The sequence below is a fragment of the Mirounga leonina genome, unplaced genomic scaffold (assembly GCF_011800145.1).
Source record: "Mirounga leonina isolate KUSES-001 unplaced genomic scaffold, KU_Mleo_1.0 Mir_204, whole genome shotgun sequence".
Taxonomy (NCBI): domain Eukaryota; kingdom Metazoa; phylum Chordata; class Mammalia; order Carnivora; family Phocidae; genus Mirounga; species Mirounga leonina.
The window spans coordinates 23892436-23915528 of NW_023270513.1; the positions used below are offsets into that span (position 1 = coordinate 23892436).

The window sequence follows — 23093 nt, forward strand, 5'->3', positions numbered from 1 at the left end:
ATGAGGCAGAAGACAGAGTAAATGACACAGAAGACAAGTTGGTGGAAAGGAAGGAATCTGAGGAAAAGGGAGAAAAACAAATAATGGACCATGAGGGAAGGATTTGAGAAATCAGTTATGCCATAAAATGAAAAAAATGTATTACAATTAGTAGGGTCTCTGAGGGAGAAGAAAGGCGGGGCAGAAGGTATATTTGAGCAAATCATACCTGACAACTTCCCTAATCTGGAAAAAACAGACATTCAGGTCCAAGAGGTAGACAGGACCCCTCCCAAAATCAATAAAAATAGATCAACACTCCAACATAGAATAGTGAAACTTGCAAATTTCAGAGATAAAATGAAAATCCTGAAAGGAGCTCAAGACAAGAGGTTCTTAACCTATAGGGGTAGGAACATTAGACTGTTATCAGACCTATCCACAGAGACCTGGCAGCCAGAAAGGGCTGGCAGGATATATTCAGGGTAGTAAATGAGAAAAACATTCAGTCAAGAATACTTTATCAGGCAAGGCTGTCATCCAGAATGGAAGGAGAGATAAAGAGCTTCCAGGACAAACAGAAATTGAAAGAATATGTGACCACAAAACCAGTCCTGCAAGAAATATTAAGGGGGATCCTGGAAGCGAAGGGAGAGCCCAAGAGTAACATAAACCAGAAAGAAACAGAGACAATCTACAGAAACAGACTTTACAGGTAATACAATGGCACTAAATTTGTATCTTTCAAAAGTTACTCTGAATGTAAAAGGGCTAAATGTTCCAATCAAAAGACACAGGGTTTTAGATTGGATAAAAAGCAAGATTCACCCATATGCTTTCTACAAGAGACTCAGTTTAGACCCTAAGAAACCTCCAGACTGAAAATGAGAGGCTGTGGATAACCATTTATCATGCTAATGGTATTAAAAGAAAGCTGGGCTGGCAATCCTCATATCAGACAAATTAGATTTTAAACCAAAGATTGAAGTAAGGAATGAAGAGGGATACTGTGTCATACTTAAAGGGTCTATCCAAAAAGAAGATCTAACATTTATAAATATTTATGCTCCTAATTTGGGAGAAGCCAATTATATCAACCAATTAATAGCCAAATTAAAGAAGCACATTGATAACAATACAATAATAGTAGGAGAATTCAATACCCCACTCACAGCAATGGACAGATCATCTAAGCAGAAGATCAACAAGGAAACATGGGCTTTGAATGACACACTGGATCAGATGTACTTCACAGATATATACAGAGTATCCCATCCTAAAGCAACAGAATACACATTCTTCTCAAATGCACATGGAGCATGCTCCAGAATAGATCACATACTGGGTCACAAATCACATCTCAACAGATACCAAAAGATTGGAATAATTCCCTGCATATTTTCAGACCATAATCTGAAACTAGAAACTTTCAAGCTTTGAAACTTGAAATCAATCACAACAGGAAATTTGGAAGGAACTCAAAACTTGGAGGTCAAAGAGCATCCTACCAAAGAATGAATGGGTCAACCAGGAAATTAAAGCTGAGTTTTTAAAAAATCATGGAAACAAATGAAAATAAAAAACAACTGTTCAAAACCTTTGGAATACAGCAAAGGCAGTCCTAAGAGGGAAGTACATTGCAATTAAAGCCTCTCTCTCTCAAAAAAAAAAAAAAAAAAAATCTCAAATACACAAGCTAACCTTACACCTAAAGGATCTGGAGAAAGAAGAACAAAGAAAGCCTAAACCAAGCAGGAGAATAGAAATAATAAAGATTAGAGCAGAAATCAATGAAATAGAAACAAGAAGAACTGTAGAACAGACAACAAAACTAGAAGCTGGTTCTTTGAGGGAATTAATAAGATTGATAAACATCTCGACAGACATGCAAAAGAAAAGAGAAAGGACCCAAGTTAATAAAATCATGAAGGAATGAGAGGAGATCACAAATCAACACCAAGGAAATACAATTTTAAGAACATATTATAAGCAACTATATGCCAAAAAATTAGGCAATCTGGGAGAGATGGATGCATTCCTAGATATGTGTAAACTACCAAAACTGAAACAGGAAGAAATAGAAAACCTGGACAGACATAAACCAGCAAGGAAATTGAAGCAATAATCAAAAACCTCCCAGAAAAAAGAGTTCAGTGCCAGATGGCTTCCCAGGGGCATTCTACCAAACATTTAAAGAAGAAATAATACCTATTCTTCTGAAGCTGTTTCAAAAAATAGAAATGGAAGGAAAACTTCCAAACTCACTCTATGGAGCCAGCATTACCTTGTTCTCAAATCCAAAACCCCATCAAAAAGGAGAATACAGCCAAATAACCCAGATTAACATAGATGCCAAAATACTCACCAAGATCCTAATCAATAGGATCCAACAGTATATTAAAAGATTATTCACCACACCCAAGTGGGATTTATTCCTGGACTGCAAGGGTGGTTCAACATTTGCAAATCAATCAACTTGACACATCACATTAATAAAAGAAAGGACAAGAATCAAACAATCCTCTCAATAGATGCAGAAAAAGCATTTGACAAAATATATCAGCCTTTCTTGATTAAAACTCTCCACAGTATAGGGATAGAGGGAACATACCTCAATATCATAAAAGCCATCTACAAAAAGCCCACAGCAAATACCATTCTCAATGGAATGGGATCAGGAACATGACAGGGATGCCCACTCTCACAACTGCCGTTCAACATAGTACTAGAATTTCTAGCTTCAGAAATCAGACAACAATAGTAAATAAAAGGCATTCAAATTGGCAAAGAAGTCAAATTCTCACTCTTTGTAGATGACATAATACTTTATGTTGGAAACCCAAAAAACTCCACCCCAAAATTGCTAGACCTCATGCAGCAATTCAGCAACATGGCAGTATATAAAATCAATGCACAGAAATCAGTTGCATTTCTGTACACTAACAGTGAGACAGAAGAAAAAGAAACTAAGGAATTAATCCCATTTATAATTGTAACAAAAACCTAGGAATAAGGGCACCTGGATGGCTCAGTCATTAAGCGTCTGCTTTTGGCTTAGGTCATGATCCCAGAGTCCTGGGATCGAGCCCCGCATCAGGCTCCTTGCTTAGCGAGAAGCCTGCTTCTTCCTCTCCCACTCCCCCTGCTTGTGTTCCCTCCCTCGCTGCACCTCTCTCTGTTAAATAAATAAAATCTTAAAAAAAAAAAAAAAAAAAAAAAAAACTAGGAATAAACCGAACCAAAGAGGTAAAGGACCTGTACTTTGAAAACTATAAAACACTCATGAAAGATATTGAGGAAGACATAAAGAAATGGAAAAACATTCCATTCTCATAGACTAGAAGAACAAATATTGTTAAAATGTCTATGCTACCCAGAACAATCTACACATTCAATGCAATCCCTATCAAAATATCATTGACATTTTTCACAGAACTGGAACAAATAATCCTAAAATATGTATGGAACAAGAAAAGATACCAAATAGCCAGAGGAATGTTGAAAATGAAAACCAAAGCTGGTGGCATCACAATGCGAGATATCAAGTATATTACAAAGCTGTACTCAGCAAGACAACATGGTACCGTCACAAAAACAGACACAGATCAGTGGAACTGAATAGAGACTCCAGAAATGGACGTTCAACTCTATGGTCAACTAATCTTCGACAAAGCAAGAAAGAATATCCAATGGAAAAAAGACAGTCTCTTCAACAAATGGTGTTGGGAAAGTTAGACAGCTACATGCAGAAGAATGAAACTGGACCATTGTCTTACACCATACACAAAGATAAACTCAAAATGGATGAAAGACCTAAATGTGAGACAGGAATCCATTCAAAATCTTAGAGGAGAACACAGGCAGCAACCTCTTCAACCTAGGCTGAAGTAACTTCTTGCTAGATACATCTCCAAAGGCAAAGGAAACAAAAGCAAAAATAAACTATTGGGACTTCATCAAGACAAACATTTCTGTACAGCAAAGAAAATAGTCAACAACACTGAAAAGCAACCTATGGAATGGGAGAAGATATTTGCAAATGACATATCAGATAAAGGGCTGGTAGCCAAGATCTATAAAGAACTTATCAAACTCAACACCCAAAAAATAAATAATCCAGTCAAGAAACGTGCAGATGACATGAACCAACATTTCTCCAAAGAAGACATAAAAATGGCCAACAGACACATGAAAAAATGCTCCACATCCCTTTGCATCAGGGAAATACAAATCAAAGCCACAATAAAATATCACTTTACACCAGTCAGGATGGCTAAAATTAACAAGACAGGAAACAACCAATGTTAGCGAGGATGTGGAGAAAGGGGAACCCTCTTACACTTTTGATGGGAATGCAAGCTGGTACAGCCACTCTGGAAAACAGTATGGAGTTTCCTCCGAAGGTTAAAAATAGAGCTACCCTATGACCCAGCAATTGCACTACAGGTATTTATCCCAAAGATACACATTTAGTGATCCGTAAGGGCACATGCACCCCAATGTTTATAACAGCAATGTCCACAATAGCCAATTGTGGAAAAAGCCGAGATGTCTATCGACAGATGAACGGATAAAGAAGATATATTTATATATCTGTATATATAAGATATATATATCTTTTTATAGATGATAGATAGATAGATAGATAGATAGATAGATAGATAGATAGATAGATAGATATACACACACACAATGAAATATTACTTAGCCATCAGAAATGATGAATACTTACCATTTACATCAACGTGAATGGAATTGGATGGTATTATGCTGAGCAAAATAAGTCAACCGGAGAAAGTAGATGCTCAATCAGTGTTCATTGAATGAATGTCTTAATAAACCAGGATTATTGAGGTCCCATGGCTACTGCCTTAAGCACTAAGGATAAAAGCCACAAAGCCTATTGGTAGCTATATTTAGTTCTGAGTTGGGCACTGGCATATGATCAAGCCATATCTCTGTTTCTGAGTTCTCTTCAGTAAGTCTCATCTACTGATTCTGTTGTGATCTGTTTCGATCCTGAAGCATTATGTCATCTCAGTGCATTCTATTTTGATTTCCTATTTTGATTCCTGATCCAGATAAGCCCTTAGTTTTACCTAACTATAAATCTATATTGTTATCATTTTGTGAAGCAATGCTTCTTGCTTTAGGAAGATGTTATGGAATGGTGAAAAAGACTGCTTTCTGAGCACGAGGACCTGGGTTTAAAGTTCATTTCTGTTTTGATAGTAACTTTGGAGGTCACTTACATATTGGGATTCATTTTTCTTTCACTTATAAAATAAAAGATAATAATTACTATACCTAAGCTTATAGTGGTCCCCTCGATGGAAACTCTGGTCCAGAAAAGTGGATTGCCAGTAGCCATGTTTGTATTAGATGATCCTCTCCAGTTATATCTGATTAGGCCAAATCCAGCCCAGATTGAACCAATCAGCCTCTCTTACTATCCACCCCCATCTTTGCAATTGGAAGTAAGGTTTACGAACTTGGAATCTGTGGACTGCCATCTTCTGCCATGAGGACTGAGTAAGAGAACATTTCTAAAGAGTTTGAAAGATAAAGCAGGCCCTCAGATGCTTACCTGATTGAGCCATCCAGGCACCCCTGCCAGAAAGTGTTTTAAGTACTAGGAATATAGTAATGGACATGATGGGCAAAGTTCCTGGACTCAAGGAACTTACTTCCTAGTTAGGGGAGACAGGTAAAAAACAAACATAAATAGTGTGTCAGGAGCTGAATAGGGCTAGGGGAAAAATACCTTAAACAGGGTAAAGGGTTAGGGTGTGAATAGGGTCTACAATTTTTGTTAGGATGAAGGGGGTGGTTGGGGAAGACCTCTCTGAAGAGATGAAGTTTGAGAAAGTAAACAATTTGAAACAGGAAGTCATGCAGATATCTGGGGGCAGATATGCCCTGGTCTTCCATTTGAAAGCCTGCTCCTTTGGTGTTCAGAAGTTTTATAAGTTGGGGAATTTCAATTCTGGTGACACTTGAATCAGATCTTCTTTTATTAAAATATTCTTGTGAAAAATTGATCCCAAAAATGGCCCAATTCTCCACTTCTCTTAAGCTAATCTTACTACTTTATTTGGCCAATAGGATGTAGCAGATGATGGGCCTGTTCTGAGTCTAGGCCTCAACAGACTTCATACACTTCTACTATTTTTTTTAGGATCCTTGTCTCTTCCATAAGAACAAACTTAGGCTGTCCTGCTGGAGTACATGAAACCATGTGGATCAGAGACTTTTCAGCCCAATAGCCCCAGATGAGGTCTCAGTTATGAGAGAGCCAAGATCAGTAAAGTTGTCCAGCTGACCTGCAGATCCGTGAATGAGCCTTGTCAAGCTGACCAATACAAGAACTTTCCAACAAATACACTGACTTAATAAGCAATATTATATGGCTATTAGTTTAGGCTACTGAAGCATATGAACTATGTAGCATTATTATGACAACAGATAACTCGTGCTTGAATACTATCTCCAGTTTTGATGGTATGTGTGTATGTTCAAAGTGTATGTGTCATCCAGTGAAGTGTGAGGAAGAGTTAGAGGCAATATCGAGAGGACCAAGGCAAATTTACCATTTATCAGATATGCAAATTTGAAATAGCTCTTTTCATTACATGTGCATATGTGATGATGTAATAAAGCCAATACATGTAGATCCATAACCACAAGTTGGTGGAATGTGACAGGGATTTTGGGAGCATTCTTGTGTTATCTCATTTAGACTGTACCTTTGTTACTAATGGTGCCCCTACAATCCAGATTAAAGCCCATATATTCTCATTTTAAACAATATTGCTAGAAACCAAATCTCTTACTCTCTGCAAAACACATTTGGAAGATGACAAGAGCTAAATTACAACCTTCATTCTCACCCCATCAATCTTCTCTATGTCTGTTGTAATCTCACTTGTACAAAACAGTTCCAATTGTATTTTATAAAAACATTAAAAATTTCCTAGACTTGCAAATCCTTCTGTTTTTCATCTTTATAATGTATGTTTTTCAGTAAGCTTCCTATATTTCTGTTTATTCAAATAATGTAACATGATGCTTTGTGTATAAAGAAATGCTTCTGAACCATCAATAAGATGTGTACTTTGAGCTGTGTTTTTCAGTTGTAGGAATGGATTTATAATGATTAACCTCCCCTTTTCAGTGCCCAATTTTGCTGATGAGGATGGCTTACTTTCCATGGTCATGGAAATAGAAGAGAAGTTAATCCGGTCCATATTAGTACTGGTCCTCAGCAATCAAGTTCAGTTAAGTCCTGGCTTTAATTTCATTAGGACCTGTTGATGTGGCTTCAGTGTTTGTTTGTTTTTCTAATTGTTATCACATTCTAAGTTATAATTGATATGCTGGGCCTCTTATTTTAAACTCCCCAAATAAAAATTAATAAAATGATGTTTCATCAAGCACACATAAACACTTTCTTCAACAATAATATCTTCAACTACTTTTTTCTTGGGTGAATGAGCATATTTGTATAAAAAAGACAAACATAATAGCTTGCAATTATTTTAAGGATAGTATTTTATAAAGTGAAACAAATTATGCTGTATGTAATTAATATTATTATATTAACTAATTGGTCTTTGACATTGGTCTTAGATAATTTTTCACCAAATCACAGATTAACATAGCAATGTTGACATATATATTTCACTTATTATTTAAATGTATTTATTTAATTACATATTGCTTTATTCCAAAACAGGAAGTAAGTTAGATAATTCAAAGATAAATATGACAATATTTGAATAATACTTCTTTTTTTTTGAATAATACTTCTGTTATAAATGTTTGCTCCTTAAAAAGATGTCCTCCTGAGATCTGAGAATTTTCAAAAGTGGCATTAAGAAAATACTATATACTGTCACAAATTATAACACCCATTGGGAAATGTACAAATGTTTACATAAAGAATCTGGTTAAAAACACTATGCAAAATTTTAAAGTATTACTGTTGGTAATTTAAAAAATACATAGCCATGGTTAATTTATTCTCCTTAATTTTAATTAGTATGATAAAAATTTGTTAGTTTACCATTTAAGTGGTCATTTCCTATAAATTTATTTGCAGGATATAAACTATTCAGCTCTATAATAAACATTATGTTTTGTATCAGAAAACTATTATCTATATATTATGAACTTTAAAACTTTTTTTTTAAAGATTTTATTTATTTATTTGACAGAGAGAGACACAGCGAGAGAGGGAACACAAGCAGGGGGAGTGGGAGAGGGAGAAGCAGGCCTCCTGCAGAGCAGGGAGCCTGATGTGGGACTCGATCCCAGGACCCTGGGATCATGACCTAAGCTGAAGGCAGTCGCTTAACCAACTGAGCCACTCAGGCGCCCGAACTTTAAAACTTTTTGCTTAAATCCCATTAGAGGACATTCTGCAGATCTTAAGTGCTCTATTTTGTACATGCTTGGTGTTTTGTCCATACACTGAATGAAATGGTGTCTTGCTCTTTCTGTTGCTATCTTGGTTCTGTGTTTCCTGCACAAAATGCCTGGTGAAGCCACGGAAACTGTCCCTGCTACAGAGCAGGAGTTGCCACAGCACCAGCCTGAGACAGGATCTGGAACAGAATCTGACAGTGATGAATCATTACCAGAGCTTGAGGAACAGGATTCCACACAGGCAACCACACAACAAACTCAACTTGCAGCAGTAGCTGAAATTGATGAAGAACCAGTCAGTAAGGCAAAACAGAGCCAGACTGAAAAGAAGGCATGGAAGGCTATGTCTAAACTGGATCTTCAACAGGTTATAGGGGTTACTAGAGTCACTATCTGAAAATCTAAGAATATCCTCTTTGTCATCATAAAACCAGATGTCTACAATAGCCCAGCTTCAGATACCTACATAGTTATGAGGGGAAGTCAAGATTGAAGATATCTCAGCAAGCACAACTAGCTGCTGCTGAAAAATTCAAAGTTCAAGGTGAAGCTGTCTCAAACACTCAAGAAAACACAAAGACTTCAACTGTACAAGAGGAGAGTGAAGAGGAAGAGGTTGATGAAACAGGTGCAGAGGTTAAGGACATAGAATTGGTCATGTCACAAACAAATGTGTCAAGAGCAAAGGCAGTCCAACCCCTGAAGAACAACAGTGATGATATTGTAAATGCTATTATGGAATTAACAATGTAACCATCTGAAAAAAAGGAACTTTTTTTGGTGTTTCAAAAGAATAACAGCAGCTTGGTTTTAAATTTGTATTGTTTCTATCATTAATAAAGTTATGGCTTCTTATTGGATATTTAAAAAAAAATAAATTGTCTCTTAAACTTGAAAATGGCTCCTAAGTCATGATGTTCACATCTACCAGTGGTTTCTGCTATACAAATGGGCTATTAGATTTTGTATTTCCTCAAGAACAATTTTTCTTATCATATCAGTAGAAACCATCTCAACTACAGTTGAAGTTACCAAGATAGAAACATAATTTTGCCCGCCTTACAATACTAAAGCATTGATTAAACATGTGGTTTATTTCATCATTCAATATTACTTGTAGTTTGAGATTTTCTCTCTGACTCTGGAAAAAAATACATACTTGAGAGTAAGAGAACTTACAGAAATTAAGTCCATATTTCTACTTGTAAGAGAGTCTGCAGCAAGTAAAGGCAAGGTGTATCTTTTTTGGATAAAACCTTTTCTTTTATAGGCTAAATATTAATTTGAGATTTCCTGTGGCTTTAATAATTTTAGTCACTAGGGACTTGTAATGTAAGGTAAGAGTATCTAGTGTCTATTATTCATTCTATGTATATGTAATTATTGAAATCTTGGCAATGCTGTGGAGAAAGAATCTGGTTTTGCTGTTTACAAAATCTGGATCAGAATCATGGACCCACCAGTTATAAGCCATCTTCTCTTAGTTGAGTAAGACTCTTGCTGAAGCTCAGCTTACCATGTCTAAAGATGACTCTGTTCCTGCCTCATCTACCCTCTTCTGGAGTTGTTAAGAGGAATGAATGGGATAATATATTTAGAAGCTCAGTGTAATTGGTAAAGTGATTTTGACAGCCACTCGAAAACAGTATGGAGGTTCCTCGAGATGTTAAAAATAGAACTACCCTACGACCCAGCAATTGCACTACTAGGTATTTACCCCAAAATACCAATGTAGTGAAAAGAAAGGGCACATGCATCCTAATGTTCATAGCAGCAATGTCCACAATAGCCAAACTGTGGAAGGAGCCAAGATGTCCTTCAACAGATGAATGGATAAAGAAGATGTGGTTCATATATACAATGAAATATCACTCAGCCATCAGAAAGGGTGAATACCCACCATTTGCGTCAACATGGGTGGAACTGGAGGGGATTATGCTAAGTGAAATAAGCAGAGAAAGACAATTATCATATGGTTTCACTCATATGTGGAACATAAGGAATAGCGTGGAGGACCATAGGGGAAAGGAGGGAAAACTGAATGGGAAGAAATCAGAGAGGGAGACAAACCATGAGAGACTCTGGATTCCAGGAAACAAACTGAGGGCTATAGATGGGAGGTGTGTGGGGGGATGGGGTAGTCAAGTGATGGGTATTAAGGAGGGCACGTGTTGTCATGAGCACTGGGTGTTATACACAACTAATGAATCGTTGAACACTACATCAAAAACTAATGATGTACTTACTATATGTTGGCTAACTGAACATAATAATAAAAAAAAGAAGGTATTTTTTTGAGACAAGTAATATGCTCACTACATATATGATGCTACATCTGCCTATCTCCTCATCTCTCTTCCTCTATAGGACTTTGCATTAAAACAACACAAACTGAACTCTTTCATACATATGATTTATAATGTGATAATGTATTAGTGGCAAGAATCTGTAGCCATACAGGCCAAACCATTTTTAATGTTTCTGATTTTTGTGAGATGAAGTTTATCCCCACAAATTAAATAGGTTAGGGGGAGGTAGTTGTCACCTGACTTCTTTTTAATCTGGAGAATTTTAGGGACATAGTAGAGGTTTTTCAAAAGGAGGAATAAGAATAATTACCAGGCTTTGGATGATGGGGATTTTCTGATAAAATGCATCAAGTAAAAAATGAGAAAACTGGATGCAAAAAGCAATGAGATTGACAAGGGCTGAGCTCAGATAGCAGGCCAAAAGGAAACTATGAAAGGAAACACTTCAGGAAGTTTGACAGAACCTAAAGAAAGTTTTTTGTTTTGTTTTGTTTTGTTTTGTTTTTTGCTTTGTTTAGTAGAGAGCAAGTGTGGTCTGAGTGGGGAAAACAAGGAGAAGCCACTATAGACTTGAAGAGAGGGTATATTAGTAATTAGGAAAAGGGCAGTATAGCCAGAGACCTCTGAAAGAAAAATAACTGGGCCAGAGATGGGAATTTTGCACATTAGCTTCTATAACAATGATTATTTTGTTGAAAGAAATGGAATAAATAATGGCTTAAATTCAAGTTCTAAGCCTCTAAGTAAATTTTGTAAAGCACCTCCACCCCACCACTATGATTTTCTTTTCGTAAGTCCCTATATACTACAGAAGGTAGTTAGGTCATAGATGTGTCTTTGCTAATGAAGAAATCTCAAGAGTTATGTAAATGCCAACAACAACAACAACAACAAAAAAGCAGTCTATCTTTAAATAGACCAATATTTAACTGACTGTTTTCAGTCATCCTATACCATAGAAAAGTGGGGACTTTTAATACATAATGCTTCACAGTTTTGATCAAACATGATTCCCTTTTTCTTTATGTTTAATAGCCTCTTATACCCAGCAGTGATTACACAGCTCTCATCACTGGCTGCTAGTATCACAAGCTATATCAGCATCTTCAGCAGCAGCTGGATAAAAAGTTTCTATGTTTATCTTTAAAAAATATCTTTCAAGCTACTGTCTTGTTATGCAGTTTGGAAATACATTCTGATTCAACTCTGAAAAGAAGACAGCTTAAATACTTGACAACAGTTATATAGTCAAAGCAGGCCATAATTTCTGTTCCAGAAACCATGTGTGTAAGCTGATTTTTTCTCTACTTGTTACAGTTTTAGGGCCAGATTTTCAAACAAGCCTTTGTGTACATAAAATGGGTAATTGCGCACACAAATGGGCAATTTTGTATGCAATTATCCATTTGCATACGCAATTAAATGCTTCTGAGGGTATAACGCATATACATGAAATTTGGTAAGCATACCCATTACACCTTCCTTTAAAAATGTGGTCCATATTACAGGTTTATTGCAGAGAAGAAAATTGAGAGTCTTCCTGTTTGATAGTGTTATTTCACTCATTACTTTTCCTTACATCATACCTTTTAATCAAGGGTCTCAAAGCCCATTAAATTATTAACCCAATCATCCCAACAGCCCTATTGTCTATGGAAGCCAAATGGTATGACAATCTCATTTTAGAAATTAAAAAATCAAGACACAGAAGTTAGACTTCTCTAAATATTAACCACTTTCCATTTAGGCTTCCTGACACATAGTTCCCTAGAATCCACTCTCCATCTGCCTGCACAAATGCAAATCTAAAAGAACAGTTTTGCAAATGGCAAAGGAATTGAGCATAAACACAAAGTTTCTTTCCTGTGGTCCAACTAAGCCAAAGTTTATTCACATTTCTGCACTGACAAAAAGCTTGCATTGTTCCCTTCTTCAAACATAGATCGGGTAAGACAGCGAGTTTTAATAGGAGGGCTTGTTCATCTGGGAAATCCCCATGTCATTGTCAAAACAAGAGAATAAACCATTCACTCACTTCATGGAAATAAATTGTGTCTTTAGGTTTGCGGCATGTTTCTCAGAAAGCTGATGAAAGAGGTTTATTTGACTGATAACAGACTGAAGTTTACAGTTACACATTTGCCTTCCTCACAAAGCTGAAAGCAGGATGTGGCTTTGATATCAGGGAAATAAGACAGTTTGAATATTTGTTGTTGTTGTTGTTGCAGTTAACTTATGTGCCCTTTCGTATCCCTGCTTGACTTGCTACCTGTCTACCATGTCTTTGTGCAGTCTATGCTGACAGAATTGCAGAAGCAGAAAGCTCAAGTTGTTCCAAAGAAGAAAACAATACAATCAGTCCTTGCAAGGAAGAAAAAAAAATCACTTGGCACCTACTACACAGAGATTACAACTTGACAGCAACTTTATCTGAAACCTGTAGTTTGCTTATATCAAGACAAATTAAAATACTTTGAGATGACCTTTAATTGAAATATTATTGGGTAATAGGGGTGCCTGTGTGGCTCAGTCCCAGGGTTCTGGGATTGGCCCCACATCCGGCTCCCTGCTCAGCGGGAAGCCTGCTTCTCCCTCTCCCACTCCCCATGCTTGTGTTCCCTCTCTCGCTGTGTCTCTCTCTGTCAAATAAATAAATAAAATCTTAAAAAAAAAGAAATATTATTGGGTAATAATAGTAGGAGTAGCAGTAGGGCTAGTAGTAACAACAACAGTAATAGTGGTGTACTAGTAATAGTAGTAGCAGCAACAGAAGTAGTGGTATTTATAGCAGTAAAAGTAGAACCAATAGTGCTCATAGTAAAAACAGAAATACTAACATGTTGCTATTTACCATGTACCAAGATCTATGACAGGTACTTTATTTTGCTTTTAGTTTTTATTTAAATTCCAGTTAGTTAACATAACACTGTAATATGAGTTTCAGGTGTACAATTATAATGATTCAACACTTCCATACAACACCCAGTGCTCATCACAAGTGTCTCCTTAATCCCCATCACCTATTTAACCCATCCTACCATCCACCTCCCCTCTGATAACTATCAGTTTGTTCTCTATAGTTAAGGGTCTGTTTCTTGGTTTGCCTTTCTTTTTTTCCCTATGCTCGCTTGTTTTGCTTCTTAAATTCCATTAGAGTGAAATCATATGGCATTTGTTTTTCTCTGATTGACATATTTCCATATTTTGCTCAGGATAATACTCTCTAGCTCCACCCATGTCATTGCAAGTGGCCATGCAATTGCTGATCATATGATAGTTCTGTTTTTAACTTTTTGAGGAACCTCCATACTGTCTTTCAGAGTGGCTTCACCAGTTTGCATTCCTACCAGCAGTGTTAGGAGGGTTCTACTTTCTCCACATCCTTCCCAACACCTGTTGTTTCTTGTGTTGTTGATTTTCGTCATTCTGACAGGTGTGCAGTGATATCTTATTGTAGTTTTGATTCATATTTCCCTGATGATCAAAGATGTTGAGCATATTTTCATGTGCTTGTTTGCCATCTGTATGTCTTCTTTGGAAAAATGTCTATTCATGTTTCCGCCCATTTTTTAATTGGATTATTCATTTCTTGGGTACTAAATTTTTTTGAAAGAGAAAGAGAGCACAGGCAGCAGGGAGGGGCAGAGAGAGAGAGAAGGAGAGAGAGAGAATCTGAAGCAGGCTCCATGTTCAGTGAAAAGCCCCAAGTGGGACTCAATCTCACGACCCTAAGATCATGATCTGAGTCAAAATCAAAAGTTGGACACTTAACAGACTGAGCCACCTGTCACCCTCTAAACCTACTTGAGGGTTTCTTTTAACAAACTGATACTATAGTTTGTCAAATGCTTTTTCTGCAACTATGATAAGTACTTAACTGAATTGTGTCTTTTAATGCTGGGAGTGCCTCTGAGAAATATTTTTTAACCACTTCTACAGATAAGGATATAGAACATTTAAAGACTTCTCTGTGGTTACATAACTTGTAACAGAACTGGGAGTAGTCCCACTGCATTCAGATACTAAATGCTGCAGATGTGAAATGGAAACAATTCCATTTCAGCCATTTTGTTTTTATTCTTATATAACTGCAGAAAATAAAGGCAATTTTGGCAGACAGTTACCTATTTCTCAAAATATCATTCAAAAAGTGCAGTTTTTTAAATCTTTAAAAAAAGGGGGGGTACCTGGGTGGCTCAGTTGATTAAGCATCTGCCTTTGACTCAGGTCATGATCCCAGTGTCCTGGGATGGAGCCCCACATCAGGCTCTCTGCTCAGTGGGGAGCCTGCTTCTCACACTCCCTCTGCCTGCCACTCCACCTGCTTGTACTCTCTCTCTCTCTGTTTGTCAAATAAATAAAATCTTTTTTTTAAAGTGCAGTTTTAATAACTCATGTAGTTTAAAATTAAATCTCCCTAAGTAGTAAGTAAAAAAAAAAAAAAAAAAGAATTACTTGTGTAACAAGTCATAAAGATAGTATTAAACAGAATGAAGAGCCTGAATTTGAGTCATACTGTTATTTCTTGATGAAAAAAAAGTAAATTATTTGCCTTAAGGTGTGTGTGTGTGTGAGAGAGAGAGAGAGAAAGAGAGTGCAGTTGCACTAGAGAGAGTTAGCCTTCTAAATACCTGACTCTGCCAATAACATTAGTTTTTTTTTTTTTTTCCTTTAATAATACCTAAAGCTGAGGAAGACCTCAAGGAATAAACTTCATGTTACTCATTAATCTTAAACCTTTCATGATGAGCATGCTTATTGGGATGTTTAATAATTTGTGTTTCTTTAGAACCTTTCATCTTAGGATCCTAGTGTGCTTTATATTTCACTTAAATATGCCCCAAATGATTAAATGGTCTACTTTATGTCACAAAGTGTGGGAAATTCAATTATAGAAACCATTCTCTGATTGAATGATTTATTCTAAACACACATATATAACCATAATTTCAGAAGAATGTGTTCCTCAAAAATATATTTCTGTATATGATTGACAAGTTACATAATTAACAACCACTCCCAAAGAACTCTAAATATGAATCAATTTATAAAACTCAGCTCAGATCATTAGCAGCTCAGGAAGGGCCTTCTTGAGTCAATCACATGATTAAAGTGATCCAAAAAAGTTCTGTAAATAAGTCTGATAACTTAAAGTTACACAAATGAATGTCCATTCACACACACGGGGAGGTTAGGCTTTTTGACCAGATTGCTTGGCCAAAGACTTCCTCACTGGCCCATATTTACTCAAGAGTCTTATGTCATAGTTTATTCTTCACAAACTTTTCCTCTTGTGTGTGCTAAAGAAGAAAGTTTGTTATTATCTATTATCTATTATCTATCTATCTTTCTATCTATCATCTATCTATCTATCATCTATCTATCTATCTATCTATCTATCTATCTATCTATCTATCTATCTAGTAATCATTTTCCTTGGGATGCCTAATATCCCAAGAGATTGCAACTAAGATACCTCTATGTCATTTACAAAAATTCCATGTGACTACTGTATCAACACAGTGAAGACACTTTGTGTGAGTATGAGTAGTGGGGGCAGGGGAGTTTAACCTTGGCTCATGTATTGGAAAAATGTGTTTTCTTAAATCCCGTAAGGTAAATTCAAGAGTTAAGAGTTTTCACACAGATGTTTCATTCCATACCCAAGTTGTTCTTCTGCATGCCAAGAGGCATGCAGTTATCTCCTTAGCACATAAATTTGTAATTTTAGACTATACTACATGCTGAAATATTTACATAAAGGTAAGCCTTGGAAACATATAATTTTAGCCCTTAAGGAGCCATTATAAAAGAATATGCAAAGTAGCATACATATATGCAAAATACAGTCTGGTTCCTCTGATTTTTTCTTTACCTTCACAGACCTCCTTTTATGAAGGATACTGTTCAATTCAAAGTGGATGGGTTTTGTTTTTTTCCTTTTGCTCTATGCTTCTGCAAACCATCCCTATATAACACTTTCCATTTGGGCAGATTTCTCATTCTCATAATGCCTTCTATATTTCTTTTCCCAGGAAGTGTTTCCATAAGGCAGTTTGTTCCTTAAAGCAGCTTCTTTAAGCTTAAAGAAGTTTTAGCTTGTTCACATAAAGCATTTTCTTTCATGCAAGAAAGCATCAAAGAAGGACATCATTCTAAGAGAATTACAAACCATCAGGCAAGCTTAGAAAAAGGGCTAATTTCTTTAACTCTAGAAAAGGCAACATACAATTGTGTTTGGGGTTTGGTGATAGAGTTGCATGTACTCTTATGGTTTAATTTATCTCGGAAATGAGGACAACACTGTATTAGTGTTTGCATTAACCCTGGCTACCACAGACAGTTTTAAGATAATATTTTGTTTATGCTAAAATGGTCCAATTAAAAATTGCAATATTTGTTGGAAAATTTGGGGGAAATTTAATGCATAATCAGAATTCAACAGATAATATTCTTATCAATGAAAGAGAGTAAGACCTTAACCCAAGGCCAAATACAAATTATCCAATCACCCATCAGACAGCAGAATGAGATTTAGTGTGTATTTAACTGGAACACATGTATTTTGCAGGCTCACTAGTTGCAAAATCATGTAGAACAAGATATCACCAAGCTATTTGGAAATCAAATGGTAGTTTACTCATCACTAGGGATTTGGCAGCATTTTTGTACTGGGTATAATAGTTCAGGATAACTTCTGTTTTTTTCAAGCTTTCATATCCTAAATAGATTTCAGGATTCTTGAAAATGAAGAATACAGGTCAGTTTTAACTGAAGGATAAATTTTTCAAGGTTATAATTTTATTGCGAACATTTGTTGTAGTGGTGGTCTATTTATGAGGAGAGACCAAGGTCAGGTGGTTGTGGATCATTAAGAGACAGATGATAAAAGGAGGAACAAAATACTTTCATCAGCAAACCAACATAAAAATCAAAGAAAATTAACAGGGGAGAGAATGAGGCAATGCGTGAAAAAATGTCAATGGCTTCTCAATCAAAGTCATATAATATACCCTGTGACTCTCTCAATTAGCTGCCCTCCATGTGCCATTCAGAGACACTCATTTCTCCCCCACTATTTATTTTAATTAAACTAAATTAAAGCTCATGTCTCTTAATTGCCATCTACATTTTCTTGGCTTTTCTGACCCCAATAAAAACCTCTTTAATGTTGGCAGCACTCTCTTTTGTTACTTATATTCTAATATGTTTATTTTCAAGATGATATGTAGTATTAAGTAGATCAATTACTTCTGTTCTCCTTCACTGAAACTAGGTATCTTGTTTTCTGTACATGTACTCAACATCTGCCCTTAATTGTCTATAAAGTCAAATATTATGCACTGTGTTTATTGACATTGCCCTCACTGACAATCCTGTAAACACTCTGAAACTGCATTATACTGATGTTTTGCACATGCCATTTGGCATCCTCTATACCATTTGCTTGTATATAAGATGCTTTTTCACATGATGTTATGAAATAACTATTCTATATGAGCAGGCATGTAGAAAAGTGATTAAGGTCTATCAAATTGTTTATCTCTTTTTCCACTACCAAATTTAGATCCAGATCTCTCTCTTGAGGGAAGATATCTCTTAGGACATCTTTGGTTAATAATTTTCTCAAGGTTTTTTTTTTTTTTTTTCTTCTTCAGACTTATAGAATCATGTTCACCACTATAAACTACTAAGTTCAAGTGAAAATGCAGCATTTTATTTTGAGAAAGACCCCAACAGAAGTTAGAGTCTCATCATCATGGATTTTCCCATGATGGCTGGAATATACATAGAAGTGACATTCAGTAATTTAATGACAACAAATCCAAACATATAAAGTAAAACCTTCCCATCTGTGCCTGATTCTTCAGCAAGTGTTCACAATGCAAATGCTACAGGCTTTTCTAGGTCATTTGGCATTATGTGAGAAATCACCACTCTGACCCCATATGGTGAAGCGTCAGTAGCTAAACAGATTGGCAGAACAGGGTCATAATACACTAGAATCCTTGAGGACACCAGTTACTGTTTAGTCAATTCAAAAGCAACTTGACATTCCTTTCACCAGTGACACTATTTATTTTGCTATGATATTTCTATCATAAAAAGTAACTGCTATGGGAAGACTTGGTTTAAATTTCCTGAAGCAGTTTTAAAAGAATAGAAATATGTAATTCTCTCTATATATAATCCAATTTATGTAATGGAAGACAGAATTAATTAAGCTTTTAATGATATGATCAGAATTTCTTGCTGAAAATACAAGCTTTTAGACACTTGATGGAGAAAATGAGTATAGGAGAAAAAAATTAAAACAAAACATTTACATTCTTTTCAGGATGATTGTCCAATAGCTTTGACCTCATCAACTTCTCTGTAATTAAGGCAGATGAGATATCAAAATAAAAGACCATATATGAGTTTTAATTGGCATTCCCTTAAGAAAATTAAATCTTTACAAGATAGTAAATATTCTGAGGATGGAAAATGAGTCTTTATTACCTGATTCCTACAGTTTGGTCACTCATTTATTTATTCACTCATTATTTTCACCATCAACTTTGACCTAATTTGAACTCATCTTAAAACTTTGTCTTTTGGCTATTCATTAGCATGCTCCTCAAATGTGAAATATTTCATATTAACCTTCTCATTTTCAAGTTTTCATCATAATTAAAGGTAATGGGGGGGTTGGGAAGGAAGAATCATCTTTTCCTGCTAATTCATTTCAGAACTCACCAAACATAAATCCATGATATATGAAGTTCTATGAAATTTACATCACTTTATAGTCCGTAATGAGGTCAATTACTTCAGTGTATGGTTAATGGTCCATATCTAAGAAGAGCTTGAGTTATAACTAGTCACTATATATTCTTATGGTAACACTCAATGTACATATATAACTGATAAAAACAAAAGGAGAAAATTGTGAACTTTCTCTCTAAAAGTTATACTTAGAATTTCTTTTGATATAAATGAAACAATTAAAAATAAAAAGTCTAATAAAATAAGAAAATGCTTGTCTTACAAAATAATTAAAATGCATGGCTAATAAATATTACTGTAATATGTGCATAAAAATGGTTTGATTGGTGTGAAAATGTATTACAAAGAATGTGTTATTATTTAGGAATGGGTAATAATAGAGGGCAACTTTAAAACTATATAAAAATTAAGCAAGTTATGAGATTTCCTCAGGCTATGGTAAGATAGCTTGAGATAGACTAATCCTCCCACTCAATAAAAATCCAATGCTGGATAAAGTACTAAAAATATATTTGAAAGTATCTAACAACTGCTAAGCAAAAGTACTTGAGAGGTAACAGAGATAAGAAAGTCACAGAATAGTAGCATAATTCTATAACATTTGTTTGCTCTTAGTCTGCTGTTTCAGCAGAAAACCAGAACATTGGGCTGCTGCCAATACACAAAGAAACAAGTACAACTTTTGGCAATCTTACGGGTCAAGAGAGACAAAAATTAGAGTTCAAGTCTTCTTTGAACAACCAGAAAGAACCCAGTGAGAGGAGAGGTGCATTGAACTGAGCCTGACATTCTGCCAGTTTTCCATTGTAAGCATTTGCCAAATTTTTGAACTGTGCAAAATAGGAGGGTAGTTCCGAATGGCAGAACAAAAACTCCCAGAGGGTTTTTAAAAAAGCATGCATTGAAGTTTACTGTCCACCAAGGACGAAATGCCCCATTGAAACCTCAGCATCTTGTGAGGTCGGTAGGGAAGACTTCACCTTGGAATTAGAGATAAACCAGAGTTAGGGATAAGTTACAAAGCTGAAACCAAAACTTCAGTAATCTCAGTCCTTGATTGGATTAAAATGATCTGTTACCACTGTGTCTGCTTATCAGAAGATAAGGGAAACCTTCTCTGGAGGAAGAGAACATCATAAAGTGTCTCAAATATTTATCATACACTTTGTCTAATAGTGTCAAAAGTTAAAAACAAACATGCCAAGAAATATGAACATAAGAAATAGTGGGTAATATAAATAGGTTCACAAATGACTGAGATATTAAAGTTTCAGTAGAATATGAAATACCTGTGATTAGTATATTCAAGACAGTAGATGACAAAATAGAGAATTTCCCCCAAAGAACTTAAATTTAAAAGTATAGAAATTTTCAAATTAAAAAAAAATGAAATATTTGGGCACCTGGGTGGCTCAGTCCATTAAGCTTCTGCCTCTGGCTCAGGTCACGATCCTGAAGTCCCAGGATAGAGTCTTGCGTCAGACTCCGGGCTCAGCAGAGAGTCTTCTTCTCTCTCTGACCCTGCCCACTCTCGTGCTTTCTCTCTCATGCTCTCTCTCTTAAATAAATAAATAAATAAAATCTTCAAAAAAGTGAATTAAGAACAAAGTAGAACAACAGATTCGGTACAGCAGCATAGATAATTAGTGAACTGAAAAATAGTAGAAAATATCCATACTGAAGCAAAAGAGAACAAAAGCATAGGAAATGCAGAAGAGATTATAAGAGGCATATAGGGCAATTGAAAATATTTAATGTATGTGTAGTTACAGTACCAGAAGGAACAGAAGAAAGCAAGAGGGAGAAAGAAATAACATCCAAGAATTTTCCAAAATGGATTGAAGAAAAAGGAAGAAATCCTGCCATTTGCAACAACACTAATGGATCCTGAGGGCATTATGCTAAGTGAGATGAGTCAGGCAGTGAAAGACAAATACACGTTCTCACATATATGGAAGAATCTAAAAAAGCCAATCTTGTAAAAACAGAGGACAGAAAGTAGAATGGTGGTTGCCAGGGGCTGCAAGGTGGGAGAAATAGGAGATGTTGGTTGAAGGGTACAAAATTCCACTTTTAGTTTGAATAAGTTCTGCAGATATAATGTACAGCATAATGACTATAATGACTATAATTAACAATTCTGTATTATATACTTAAAAGTTCCTAAGAAAGTAGGTCCCAAACATTATTATCACACACACACACACACACACACGGTAAATATGTGAGGGGATGGAGGTGTTCCTATTGTGAATATATATGTGTGTATATATATATATCCATCACATAGAGTGGATTGAAAATTTAAAGCCCCAGATTCAAGAAACCCTACCAACTCCAATCAAGATAAAATAAACAAGTAAACAACCAAACCTATACCTACATTCATCACAGTAAGCTTGTTGAAAATCAATAATAAAAAGAAATCAATAATAAAAAGAAAATCTTAAAAGCAATAAGAATAAAGGACATTTCTTCAAGGAGAAATAAGACTTCTCAATAGACACAATGGAAAATAGAAAATAATAAAAATTACATATTTAAAGTGCTGAAAAAAAAAACCCTGAGTACTTAGAATTCTATCTTAAGCAAAGAAACAAAAAGATTAAGGTAATATAAAGATGTTTCCAGACAAACAAAACTAGAATCTTACTAAAGAAATGAGTTCTTCAAGAGAGAAAATGATTCCAGTCAGAAAGAAAGAATATAGTAAGAAACAAAGGACAACATAAATGATAATATGTGGATTAATATATATGAATACTGACTATAATAATAATAACAATAATAGTAATAACAATATATTGTGAAGTTTCATATATAAATAAATATGATATACATGAATATATAATATACATAATTCTAAGTCTAACTCTAATCTTAGCTATATATAGTCAATTCTCATGATTCTTAGATTCTGTATGCAAATTTGTCTATGCATTAAATTTGTTTGTAGTCCCAAAATCAATACTCATGACACCTTTACAGTCATTTGTGGAGAGCAGTGAAATATTTGAATCACCCAAGGTGCACCTTCTCAAGCTAAGATTGAACAAGGCAACATTTTGCCTTATTTCAGTTCTCATAAGCAAGCACCCTTTTCACAGTGTAATCACTGCCATGCTTTTTGCATTTTTGTGCTTTTTGGTTTCACTGTTTAAAATGGCCCCCAAGCTTAGTGCTGAAGTGTTGTCTAGTGTACCTAAGTGCAAGAAAGCTATGATGTGCATTACAGAAATGTTGGATGAGCTTACAGTGTGTTAGATAGGTTTTGTTCAGGCATGAGTTATAGTGGTGTTAGCTGTGAGTTCAATGCTAATGAAACAACAATATACATTACATAAGGTTTCTTTGCACAGAAACACAAAATATAAGATTACATATTGATTGGTTGACAAATCTGGCTCTCAGAAATCTAACCCTTTATTTTCTCTAACAGCAATGATTTAGTGAATTCACTGTTTGTGGCAACTTTATAAGAAACTACTATGAATAATGAGAAATCAACTGTGTGTGTGTGTGTGTGTGTGTATTCCAGTCCAAGAAAGTTGGTGGAGATTTACTCTTTCCTGCTTCTACCCCCTAAATACAACTAAATAACCTAGAATT

At 35.4% G+C, this 23093-nt stretch overlaps 1 pseudogene; it reads left to right on the forward strand.

Annotated features, from left to right (window-relative positions):
• Positions 1–8512: 8512 nt before the first annotated feature.
• Positions 8513–9159, forward strand: LOC118025989 (annotated as a pseudogene).
• Positions 9160–23093: the final 13934 nt, after the last annotated feature.